At 41.1% G+C, this 14,243-nt stretch overlaps 1 protein-coding gene across 1 annotated transcript in view; it reads right to left on the minus strand.

Annotated features, from left to right (window-relative positions):
• Positions 1–14,243, minus strand: part of LOC126474604 (cytochrome P450 4C1-like) — a 179,295-nt gene that overhangs the window by 63,999 nt on the left and 101,053 nt on the right. The window lies entirely within an intron of this gene.

Genomic DNA, 14,243 nt, shown 5'->3' on the forward strand with positions numbered 1-14,243 from the left:
GCTTGTGTTTTCCTTGAGTGCAATGCGACTTGCTAGTTACTTAGCTTGTGACAGTCCAAGCAATAAGTGGAGAGTGGACGCTAGGAATTACCAATGCAGAAAAAGCCAACATGCTCATGGTGTATGGAGAGTGTAGGAAGAATGTAGTTCGTTCTTGTACGGTTCATGCGGCAAGATATGCGGATAGAAGTCAACCAAGTCAAAAATTAATTATTCATCAGACTCTTCAACCACTTACCTGAAAGTGGTATTGTATCACCTAAACAAAGTAACAGAAGGAAACAAGTGATGAAAGAACAGGAGTAATTTATGTCCGTGCTGCTATTGCTGTTGTCCACATGTTATCTCCCCACAATCGCACTAGAAAGTGGAATGAGTCAGGTAAGTGTCCTACACATTGTCCATCGACATAGGTTCCATTCAAATGGCTCTGAGCACTATGGGACTTAACATCTGAGGTCATCAGTCCCCTAGACTTAGAACTACTTAAACCTAACTAACCTAAGGACATCACACATATCCATGCCCGAGGCAGGATTCGAACCTGGGACCGTAGCAGCCGCGTGGTTCCGGACTGAAGCGCCTAGGTTCCATTCCTGTCACATCTTTCCCCATCACGAGCTTCATGGAAATGATTACGGCAATCGTGTTAACTTCTCTACTTGGGCATTAAGACCAGATAGTCCAGATATATATTGTTTAGTGATGAAGCCACATTTATCTGTTGTGACCAAGTAAACCGCCGAAAGACTCACTACTGTTCTGTTGACAATATCCACTGGCTTCGTCAGGTAGGCCTTCAGCGCCTGTGGAGTGCCAATGTGTGGTGTGGGGTCTTGAACCATGAGTTCATACAGCCGTTTTCCATAGACAGAACACTGAACGCGCACGAGAATCGTAACATCCTAACAGACAATCCACCACGGATGCTTGAAGACGTTCCTCTGCAGACTAGGAAGAATCGGTGGTACCAACATGAAGGCTGACCACTCATAGTGCACGAAGTACTGCAGCATGTCTGCACGAACTGTTTCGAAATCGTTGGATTGGTCGCAGTGATCCTGTACCTTAACCGGCTGGTTTTCCTGATATGACGCATGTAGACTTTTACTGTGGGGAATGCTGAAAGACGCTGTCTACAAAGACATATTTACTACGCCCGATAATATTCAAAGACATATTACTGCAGCCCGCTCAAACTCCGATGAAATGCTAGCACGTGTGCAGTAGCAGTTCCATACAAAACTGGAAGCGTGTATGCCGCTGCGGGCAGTCTTTTTGAAGACAGTCTGTGATGGTTAATTACCTTGTTATTAGTCGTAACCCACATAAAAAATGTATGCACTTTTGTTGTTCGTTAGTTGTGCTGTACAAATGTCTATGTAGGAACTTAACCAAAATATGGAATCTCGTAAATGATTAGAACTATAATCCTGCAACAAACACCACTGACATTCTAATTTATTCCACCTTTAGTTAGTTAATGTCAATAGGTATTTTTCCATTTAAGAAAGTGATTCTTTGCACAGAAAACATACTTTCTAAGAATTATTGCAAGCTGTTAGTTGGTTAACAATTCGAGCCCCTTATTACCAATCCATTCTGTGAAAACCGCACATCTAAAGCACTTTCAATGTCTGCAATATTTTGTGTGCAAATTTTAGGTGGTTCACGATGTATAAAGATCACATGAAAGGAAAGGCTAAAGAAAGATGATCACAATGTTTGTTTCTGTTTATTATTCACAGAAAACTGATTCATATTTGGAATAAAATAGTTGATTCGTCGTTTAGGTCATTTCTTCCTTAATCTGTGTCTTATCTTACCGTTTTTGTAAATGTACTCTTACTTGATAAATTAAAATTATGTATTAAATGCTGGTAAGTGTTAATGTTCAACATCCACTCCTTGAAAAAAATCACTTTTTTAGCATAATACATAGAGATAAATGACGTAAAGTGGTTACGTCTCTAAGTATTACATTGTATGAACGAAGCAGGCTCATAAACATATTGACTGCTTGATGCAGGTCTTGTAAATCTAGTGAAATTCAGAATATAGCTAAGGCTCTGAAAAGGAGAAAAACGATTCATGAGGTTGATAATATTTTAATATAAATCTTAGATGTTCATTTGAGATGCTGCTGTAGTGCAGTTACATATACAATGTCTTATGTCACTTATTAAGGAAACCTAAAATATGTTACTTTAAGGGTTATCCAGAAACAAGTATAATAACCAATTTTGTTGTGTTTTAATAGGGCTATGTTCTGTGAAATTAATATTATACAATTTTTCAGGACACATTCCTGAGTGAAGTAGCTAACTTTGGTATGAGAATATGAGAATCAATATAACGTTCTTGAATTTCACTGGAAATATTAAAAAAGATAATTTGTAGACTAGCAGTACTGAATTACACTGTGAAATATTACTGTAATAGAACTGATGACATATCTGTTCATACATACTATACTACCACTATACATAATTAATAATAATTCCATAAGTATAACATACCAATTCCGCCCAATGATCAGAATTTTACTTTTAGTTAATTATGTCAACTTTTCATGTGAAGTGTTTTTCATTACATCGCTTTTACAAAGTCTTTTTGCAGAGGTTACACAAATTCGTATGCTGATATCTAATGGAGTAGCTCTTGATCGGTAGTGGTACAGGCTACACTGCATCACACTATGATTACAAGGCATGATTAAGAAGTAGAGGCACACATTTAAGGTTAAATACAAACATCAGCAAAGCAGCGGTGAATACATACACCGATGAAACAGAATCTATCAGTCTTTACTGTTACATAATACTAGGAAATTCCCAAAGAAAAGAGTCAGCCAAGAAGATCCCATATCATGAAAAATATTCTGAGCAGTCCTAGAGAAACTTTTCAGATTCTTAAACTATGAAATTGAAGAAGGATATCGTATGTGAGGAACGTACCTTCACCAACATTTTTGGATATAATTCTGCTGTTTCCTTTCAGTGCAGATAAATTGTGAACAATCAATGGAAGCACTTAATAGAGCAAGCTTGAAAGTAGGCTCCAAATCAATTATTATTATATACAGTGTCTGTTCTCTCAGAAATGTCCAAAAGGGCAGATACTATTTTGATTCTACAGTCACTATAAATCAAGACACAAAAGAATTAAAGACATTAGCAGCCAGTGGCCATTGATTTACATCAGTGAGGCATGTTGAAAATTAGTGCCAGTATGAGATTTGAACACAGGCCTCCTGCTTACAAGGCACATGAGCTTACCACTACATCATCCACACTCAGTGGTCACAGCAACCACATGGACTACCCACTCATGCCTCCCATCAGACCCAAGTTCTCAACCTATACACCAACTACTGGTGCATTATCCTGCTTCTTAGCCCCATTATGTATGGCATCTCGCCAAGTCCCATAAGAGTTCGAGATTGGTTTCATCCACACTGAAAGCATCATTGGCTGTGTTCACCGTAAGTATGTGTATGTGGTGTCTTTTCTTTCAGACATATCCGAAGGCATCTGGGACATGTGCCATGGTAATCAGTGTGGTTGTGGTAACCACTCTGCGTGGATGGTATAGTGGTCAGCGCATCTGCCTAGCAAGCAGGAGACACGAATTCCAATCCCATTCCAGCACATATTTTCAACTTGACCCATTTATGTAAATCAGTGCCCACAGGCAGCTAATGTCTTTAATTCATTTGTGTCGTGATTGGTGGTGGATGCAGGATCAAAATGATGTCTGTTTTTTCTCTTTTTTCTTTTTTTCTTTTTTTTTTTTTTTTTTTTGGAGATGTTCGAAAGATGTAAAACGTATAATTAAGGTGAACACAACCAATCACTCATCCAGTGCAGGTGCACACCAAGCTCTAACTCTTATGGGAATCAGAGAGACGGCATGAGTAATGATGCTAATGAATAAAGGCACTGCTTCAGTAAAGCGTGGTGTAAATTGAGAATTTGAGTATGATGGGAGCATGCTTGGGTAGTCAGTGCAATAGTGGTGACCACTGTGTTCGAATGGTGTCGTGGTTAGCATATCTGCCTAGTAAGCAGGAAACTTGGGTTCCAATCTCGATCTGGCACACATTTCCAATTTTCCAAATTGATACAAATCAATGGCACTGGTAGCTAAGGTCTTTAATTCCTCTGTGTCTTGAAGGAGTGTTTATTGTCCTGCAAATAGTTTCCAGTTAGTTTCCAGTATTGACATATGGCATTAAAACGAGGACCCTGAATGCTAATAGAAACAATAAAGAATCAGAACGGAAACAAGCTGAAGTTTAAGACATGCTTAAGGTTAATGAAAGTGAAATGAAAGTTATTTATTTATTTGCGCACGTAGGTATCAACTGAAACTGAATGGGACATGTCATCGTAATATTGTACAACGAAAAAAGATGTAAAACTTTTACCACTCCGTGACACTGGCTGCTAGAGCAATCATATCAACATTATTTTGAAGAAAAACAATGTTAGTAGCAACAACTATTGTTCAATAATGCGTTTCCTCTGTTTAGGACATCAACAGATTTTTCACAAACAGAGAAGAAAGAAAAAATAAGTAGCCAAAGTTTTGGTCCTGTCACCTACAGTTCGAATAAAAATGTCAAATCTTACGTTTGCTGTTATGCTGTATAATACCAGAATACTCCAAAATCGCGATAGACAGGGTGTATAGCTACACAAAGAATAGAAATTAATGAAAAAAAAAAGTTGATAGATGAGGGAGAATGAGATAGAGGAGGCAAAGTGAAAGTGCAAAAGTTACCTTCGATACATACATATTGGCATTCAGGCCAGTATAGTTATACGATCGCACTTATGAAAGAGCGAACATGCGGCTTCATTTAAACGTAGCATAGTAAAAATTGTACTAATCACTCTGTAGAGCAAAGTTCCGGAAACAACACAGGTGTGCACGAGTAAATTTGAAACAAAATTTTTAATTAAGTACATACAATAGAAATTTAAACTAGAGTACTGAATAATACATTCTAAAGGAAGAATATATTAAAATAATTAATAGACCTGATGTGACATACTACATAAAACGTTGAAGCAGAACACCAGTACATCGCACGAGAAATAGTGCGTAATGGCAGTTGACCTGAGCCTTAATAATATTACACTAAAAAGTAGACAGCGCAAACTATGAGAATCTAAGCAAATAAACTAATGTAAAGACCGAGTAACTTCTAGGGCTTCAGTAGCAGATGAAAGTCTACGAAAAGCTAAAGTATGTAAAAACATATAAGAAGGATACAGGCTTTAAAAGTAATCAAACGTACTTTTAAAAAGGAATATACTACCGCTTCTTATATATTTTTGTTACTAGCTTTGGTTGATAGCACCATACCTCTGGTTACTTATTTTTTCCTTTCTTCTGTGTTTATGGTATATTTGATGATGCTCTAAAAATGCAAAATGCATGATTAAACCAAAGTTATTTCAACTGAGTTTGCTGTTATTCAGAATGGAAATAAACAGTACAAATGTGCAGTGTCGCAGAACTTGTCTCAGGCAGACCACTGCAGCCTGCCATGCCGTACATAGGCCAGTCCCCTACACAGTTTTGGAGTTCGACACTACAGTAATGCTGCCACTCTACTGAGCTAAATGCTATATTATAAAGCAACTTGTTAGTAGTGGGATAAGGGGGCTATGAGCACAGTTCGTTAGTGTGGGTTGCTACATCAGGTACAAGCATTTATTCAGGGGCAAACCTATTGTTCTATGCCATGTTCTCCCTCTGGTTATCTTTTGATTGACAGGTCCCTAACCTATGGTTGTACACCACGTTATAACAAATTAATTAATGACACCCTTCCTCTGCACTCTCTCCTCCTCCACCCCAACCCCCCTGGGAACCTCCAAATCTCCCCCCCCCCTCCACCCCTCGCTGATAAAAGTACACTTTCAGCCCCCCCCCCCTCTATCAATTTGATTGAACTCTCCTCCCCTGGGAAATCCACCAACTCTCTCCCTCTCCTCCCCCGACTAAAAATCGATGGGTCTATGCTTGAGAGTAGAGATCTCTCGATAGGAAATTCAACTACATAGCAGAGGCTACATTGTTTATTTATAAAAAATTCAATTTTCGAGGGATTGGATCCCTCTGCTCATTATTGTCTGCTGTTTGGGAAGATGCAGGTCTTGTAAAATACATTAGAAATAATCAACTAAATCGATTGCTGTTTTCGTTAAATTGCAATCATACAACGAATACTGTCGACACAAGTCACCAAACATCATTACACTGTGAAAAATCTTTCCATCACAAAGCACATGACATCGACTGTCCACCGGGCCATGGCATGTGCTAGACGTCTCATGTGGTGCACAGACCGGATGTCACGCAAATCATCCAGACAAAAACTTCAGGTGGATGGTAACCTTTGATATTGTTATCTGCAAGTTCTCCTATATGATAGGTACGGTAAGCAATAATGTCTCTGTCTACAAAACTTTCAAGGCCAGGCACGTTAGGAACTCCAGTACCACCTCGTACAATAGCTACTGTAAGCCAACCGTTACCATGTGTAAAAGAATCGTTAATGTCAATGCTAAAATTAAGTCTGCATCCACAGAACACACATGGTCCATCGACAAGTGCAGTGGCGGCAGTATTCTTCACAGTATTCTTCTTCTTGTCTGCAGCAGATGTTGTGAATTCGATGTTCTCAATTGTTTTGTAAATTGTCTGCTTAGAACGACGACGTAGTCTTCTGTAAGGCATCGTGGCGGCGTTCAATGCAGTTGCGTGTGCGGCAGCAGCAGCGCGGATGAGCCGCTGCGCGGCGATCGCTCGCTTATGTATCATGCGGTTGCTTGGACTTTTTCACACTGCCAGCAGCGCGTTATCCCGGACGGGAGCACTAGCCGTACTAGGTGCTCCCGTCCGCTGCTGGCGCGCCGCCACGTTGCGTAAGCCATGGTCAGCGTTGCCAGGCGGGGTCAAAGGTCAACTGATAAGAACTTTAATATGAACATGCTGTTGCCTCCTTGAGCCCCCGGTTCGTGATGTACCCTTGTCCGGTTCTCAGCTACGCTACAGATCACTTTATTCTAAGTCCGAATCAAGGTCACGGACTTAAGCGAGCGGTCGCCGCGCAGCGGCAAATTCGCGCTGCTGCCGCCGCACGCGCAACTGCATTGAACGCCACCACGATGCCTTACAGACGTATTCGTCGGCGTCCTAAGCAGACAATTTACAAAACAATTGAGAACATCGAATTCTCTACATCTGCTGCAGACAAGAAGAAGAATACTGTGAAGAATACTGCTGCTACTGCACTTGTCGATGGATCATGTGTTTTCTGTGGGTGGAGACTTAATTTTAGCATTGACATTAACGATTCCTTTACTCATGGTAATGGTTGGCTTACTGTAGCCATTGTACGAGGTGGTACTGGAGTACCGTCCGTCGGTGGCCTTGAAAGTTTTGTAGACAGAGACATTATTCCCTGCAGGAAGGTAGCACATGCGAGAACTCCTTCGAAGGCAAATACCTGACTGGAAATCGATCCAGAAATACTGCTGATGTCAATGAATTGATTGTCAGTCTCTGGAAGAAGAAAAACCATGAAGCATCGCCAGCAGCATATGAGATCCTCGTCTGCCACTGGATCACAGAAGAAGTGTAAAAGTAAGTACTCATTATAGGTCGTTGCTGCATGGAGCGGTCCTTCCTTCTCATCTTCTTTTAAATTTCCCTATCTTTGTTCAACTACGTATCAGTGCCAGTGGATTCCTTCTGTTTCTTTTCTTTCTTCGTAGTTCAGTGGCCTTTGGTGTTTAGTTCGTTGTGACCTGCAGCGAATTCTGGCCTGTCAGGACCAGCAGCAGTAGCAGCACCGCGAGATGCTGAAGCACACCCGAACAGCATTTTAGAGCAGGATGACGATCTGCTATTACCCATCCCACTCATTTATTTGAACACCCAGCGAGTCCCAAACTCTCACAAGATCTTTGCTGGGTGCCCTACTCCGAATAGTGTGGGTCAATACTAGTCTCTGACATGCGCATCATCCCAGAATATTCCAGTGTTACTGCAAGCACAGAGAGTTGATGTGATCGATAAGAAGCTACCAGTTCCTTCCAGTACTCTATCGATTTTCACATCAAGTTATAATTTAACAGCTAGCGGTTCAGATTGTTTAGATGTTGGTAAAGAAGTATCAGTGTACAGTGATTGGCGTGTTATATTAGAGACTGAAAATGCATCGATAAGTGTTAAAAGTGCGGTTTATGGAGCTGGAATGTGATGAACTGTGTTGTGCAGAACACTACATCAATTAACAGATGACATCGGAGTACTACCCTTCTCTGGACATTTACTGTGCTGGTCTTTCATTATCTATAACATCACTGTACGTTGGCGTGACACTCATGGGGAGATCTGGAGGTTGATCCATTTATCTGCAACACTCCACCAATTTCAGACTTGTTCAGTCTACGAATGGAGCTATTCCTTGTGGTGGAAAGGCTGAACAGTGGGCTCTCATGTGTTCAAACTGTGTATAAAGACGTTGTGAACTATCTCCCTATCTCCATACGTATAGCGTTCATACAGATGATTTAGAACATTTTATCAGTAGTGTGTCAAAAGAAGAAGCTAAAGAAATATCCATCAGTTTGAGAAAAATACAACAGAATTCACTGCATACAGAAACAGTTATTAGCGAAATACTGTAAAAATGAATCAGTTGCTTTTATCGTTGATGTGTCCGCCCCCGTTAGCTGAGTGGTCAGCGCAACAGACTGTCAATCCTAAGGGCCCGGTTCGATTCCCGGCTGGGTCGGAGATTTTCTCCGCTACGGGACTGGGTGTTGTGTTGTCCTAATCATCATCATTTCATCCCCATCGACGCGCAAGTCGCCGAAGTGGCGTCAAATCGAAAGACTTGCACCAGGCAAGCGGTCTACCCGACGGGAGGCCCTCGTCACACGCCATTATTATTATTATCGTTAATGTAATTCAGTCTATGTATCTTTGTTAAAATCTAAATAAAATATATAAAATCGCAAATCTTCGTTGTTTTTCTTATTTAATTAGCCTGTCATTATATATTGCAAGGCATAGCCATTGTAGCTCAGTCAGTAACATGATTGCACAACAGTGGCTTCATGTATTATTATTACAAGCGTTAATTTTTTCTATAAAAGCGCATTGCATACCAAAACCTGATGTACTCGGTATTATGGCCAGGTGGATAAAGCATCAGAACTTTAAGTGGCTGGTCCTGTGATGGTGTGCAAGAACACTGGAAGAAGAGGAAGAAGAAGAAGAATGGGGTACTCCCACCGCATAACATAAGAGCGATAATAGTAGGTCCATCCAACTGCGGAAAAACAAATGTTCTCATGTCACTGCTAACACATCCAGATAGAGTCCGTTTGGAACATGTATGAGTGTTTTCAAAAACGCTGTTTCAAACCAAGTACCAGCTACTGCGAAAGATACTGAACGGTGCTACTGGTGTAACATACATGCCATTCAGCCAAAGAAGTCAAACTCCCTCCACCAGAAAAATTAAAGCTTAACACAGCTTTCGTATTGGACGACGTTGCTATGGAAAACCAAGATCAAATTCTACAATATTTCTGTTTTGGTCGTCATTTGGGTATTGACGTATTTTATTAGAGTCGGACATATTCTAGAATCCAAAAACAGTTGGTGAGGGATAAAGCAAATCACATTATAGCTTTCATACAAGACAATTTGTATCTAAAACGCATTTACCTGACTCATGTAGGAACCGACTTGTCATTCAATGATTCTGTAAAGATATGCCCAGATTGCATTATTCTGAGAAAGAAAGACTTACCTGTAAAAGTTGATGGAATTGAAAAGAAAGTACACTATGTCACTGTATTGAGCGAAATGTATATAAGATGCAGCCTCTGAAGCAGCCCGCTTAATATATAACAAGATGTCGACTAAGCATAAGGTCATCGTGGTACGAAAGGGCGTTCAAGAGATGTTACGATTGCTGAGGTTATGACATATGAATCAAGAGCAGGCAATGTAAGAAACGTTTAAATCAGTTACTGAATCTCCATATGAACTCTCAGCGAAGTTACACAAACGTGATGAAGATGCTATTGCCGGTTTCATTAACCATCACAACAACACTAGAACTGATAAAACATTTGGTGTCAGTGGTGAAAAACCATACATGTTGGTCACGCAGCCTATAGCTTGAAATGAAAAAAATACAGAGAGAGGATAGAGAATTTAAAAAAAACACCAGGCCCACTGAACCTCATTTTCCTAAAACCATAAAAGATAGTAAAATTTTCACTTAAAGATCTGGAGATGTGTGGAGAAATACTACAATTAATCTGTGTACACAGGAAATCAGGCATCAACGCAGTGAGAAATACAGAGACGTTATAAAACCATTATTACTAAACGGTAGGTAGAGCAGTGGAGACGGTATTGACATCCAGCATAAAATCAGTCTCCTCAGTATATACACTACGACGATCCCAATGAGATAATAGATCGACCACGACTTCTTTTGGCATCAGCTGCTCATTTGAATGAGATTGCCTCAATAATTTCAGAGCATGAGAATGGAGAATGGAGTTAGAAACTGCACAAACCACCAGGCAAAACATATCCTCATAGGCCGATATGATTCAAGATTAGATGACTTACGGCGAGCTGATCCAGTAGATACGAGGGAATATTCACATGAGAATAATGGATTCAAATATATTTGAATGGTTATTGATACATAGTCCAAATTTACCTGGGCATTACACGTTAAAACAAAAATTGGGAGAAATGTTGTGTATGTGTTTGAGGGTTTGCTGCAGACAGGGATGAACTGATGCCCTGACACTCTCCAAACCGATCACAGTGACAAGTTTTGTAACAGGTATTTCAAGACCGTGATGCAGCACTATGAAATACATCACTACTCAACATTCACCCACCTGAAGGCGAATATTGTGAAACGTCTGAAGGCACAAGAAAAGGTCAAATGTGGATGCATTTTATTCTTCGTGACTCATACAAATAGACAGATATACTCCCAGAAATAATTGTACAGTGCAATCAAACAAAACATAGCATAATAAAAATGAGACCAGTCGATGTCTGTGATAATGGACCCATGCATACAGTGTACTATCGTACTAAAATGGTGGATCAACGAAAACAGAAATTTAATTTGGGTGATTTGGTACATGTCTCAAAACACAGTACAGCATTTGAGAAGTCATACCTCCTGAATTGGCTGGGTGGGATATTCACAGTGTCTAAAGCGCAGAGAACAGACAGCAGAACTTACATCTTAAAGGATTTTTGGGTGCTTTGTCACCAAGGAAATCCAGAAGAACTCAGAACCACACGAATTTCTCATAAAGTGTGTCATAAGACGTCGAGACAATAGAGTACTACTTAAATGACATGGTTTTCCCGCGACAGTAAACTGCTTGAATGACGCTGGTGCAGCCCGTGGTGGTCTAGCGGTTCAGGCGCTCAGTCCGGAACCGCGGGACTGCTACGGTCGCAGGTTCGAATCCTGCCTCGGGCATGGACGTGTGTGATGTCCTTAGGTTAAGTTAGGTTTAAGTAGTTCTAAGTTCTAGGGGACTGATGACCACAGATGTTAAGTCCTACAGTGCTCAGAGCCATTTGAACCATTTTTTTGACGCTGGTGATTTGCTGTATAATGGGATGCACAGGGCACAATCAAACAGTAGCATAACGTGCGTGATAGCAGTCACATCTACATCTACATCTACATCCATACTCCGCAAGCCACCTGACGGTGTGTGGCGGAGGGTACCTTGAGTACCTCTATCGGTTCTCCCTTCTATTCCAGTCTCGTATTGTTCGTGGAAAGAAGGATTGTCGGTATGCCTCTGTGTGGGCTCTAATCTCTCTGATTTTATCCTCATGGTCTCTTCGCGAGATATACGTAGGAGGGAGCAATATACTGCTTGACTCTTCGGTGAAGTTATGTTCTCGAAACTTTGACAAAAGCCCGTACCGAGCTACTGAGCGTCTCTCCTGCAGAGTCTTCCACTGGAGTTTATCTATCATCTCCGTAATCCTTTCGCGATTACTAAATGATCCTGTAACGAAGCGCGCTGCTCTCCGTTGGATCTTCTCTATATCTTCTATCAACCCTATCTGGTACGGATCCCACACTGCTGAGCAGTATTCAAGCAGTGGGCGAAAAGGGTACTGTAACCTACTTCCTTTGTTTTCGGATTGCATTTACTTAGGATTCTTCCAATGAATCTCAGTCTGGGATCTGCTTTACCGACGATCAACATTATATGATCATTCCATTTTAAATCACTCCTAATGCGTACTCCCAGATAATTTATGGTATTAACGGCTTCCAGTTGCTGACCTGCTATTTTGTAGCTAAATGATAAAGGATCTATCTTTCTGTGTATTCGCAGCACATTACACTTGTCTACATTGAGATTCAATTGCCATTCCCTGCACCACGTGTCAATTCGCTACAGATCCTCCTGCATTTCAGTACAATTTTCCATTGTTACAACCTCTCGATACACCACAGCATCATCCGCAAAAAGCCTCAGTGAACTTCCGATGTCATCCACAAGGCCATTTATGTATATTGTGAATAGCAACGGTCCTATGACACTCCCCTGCGGCACACCTGAAATCACTCTTACTTCGGAAGACTTCTCTCCATTGAGAACGACATGCTGCGTCCTGTTATCTAGGAACTCCTCAATCCAATCACACAATTGGTCTGATAGTTCATATGCTCTTACTTTGTTCATTAAACGACTGTGGGGAACTGTATCGAACGCCTTGCGGAAGTCAAGAAATACGGCATCTACCTGTGAACCCGTGTCTATGGCCCTCTGAGTCTCGTGGACGAATAGCGCGAGCTGGGTTTCACATGACCGTCTTTTTCGAAACCCATGCTGATTCCTACAGAGTAGATTTCTTGTCTCCAGAAAAGTCATTATACTCGAACACAATACGTGTTCCAAAATTCTACAACTGATCGACGTTAGAGATATAGGTCTATAGTTCTGCACATCTGCTCGACGTCCCTTCTTGAAAACGGGGATGACCTGTGCCCTTTTCCAATCCTTTGGAACGCTACGCGCTTCTAGAGACCTACGGTACACCGCTGCAAGAAGGGGGGCAAGTTCCTTCGCGTACTCTGTGTAAAATTGAACTGGTATCCCATCAGGTCCAGAGGCCTTTCCTCTTTTGAACGATTTTAATTGTTTCTCTATCCTTCTGTCGTCTATTTCGATATCTACCATTTTGTCATCTGTGCGACAATCTATAGAAGGAACTACAGTGCAATCTTCCTCTGTGCATCGATGATTTCAGCCGTAAATAGGAGTGGACAAAGTTCAAAACCGTCGTACATAATGCGTTAGATGAGTATGTGCCAAGCAAGATCGTAAGAGATGGAAAAGAGCCACCGTGGTACAACAACCGAGTTAGAAAACTGCTGCGGAAGCAAAGGGAACTTCAAAGCAAACATAAACATAGTCAAAGCCTTGCAGACAAACAAAAATTACGCGAAGCGAAATGTAGTGTGAGGAGGGCTATGCGAGAGGCGTTCAATGAATTCGAAAGTAAAGTTCTGACTTGGCAGAAAACCCTAAGAAATTTTGGTCTTATGTCAAAGCGGTAGGTGGGTCAAAACAAAATGTCCAGACACTCTGTGACCAAAATGGTACTGAAACAGAAGATGACAGACTAAAGGCCAGACACGGGTTCACAGGTAGATGCCGTGTTTCTTGACTTCCGCAAAGCGTTCGATACAGTTCCCCACAGTCGTTTAATGAACAAAGTAAGAGCATAGGAGGCGGTGGTATTCTGGACAAACTTCCTGTCAAATTGCACATTCCTTGGTATAATTACTGTGAAAGTGGTAAAAAGCCTTAAAAACGTTAGTCTCGTGGTGATTAGAGGATGAATCTATTTGACGAGGCGTGTTTGGAACAGGACGTTGCGTACACAAAACACGAAGATCTCCCAGGACGTCACGTTGAAGATCGAATTTTAGCTGCAAAAGCCAAGGCAATACGTGCGAGAAAGGATGTTGGTATAGGACAGCGCACTGCGGCATTTGTAGTTGATAAAACGATTCGTGTTAAAATTAGGTTCGGCTTGTGGTAGATGAATTTCAGGGAAGTTATGAATGCTGCATGTCGTGTACTGAAAAAGAGGAAGAGCAAGAAGTCATAGATCAAGAAGAAGAA

This window comes from Schistocerca serialis, chromosome 4 (assembly GCF_023864345.2).
Source record: "Schistocerca serialis cubense isolate TAMUIC-IGC-003099 chromosome 4, iqSchSeri2.2, whole genome shotgun sequence".
NCBI lineage: Eukaryota > Metazoa > Arthropoda > Insecta > Orthoptera > Acrididae > Schistocerca > Schistocerca serialis.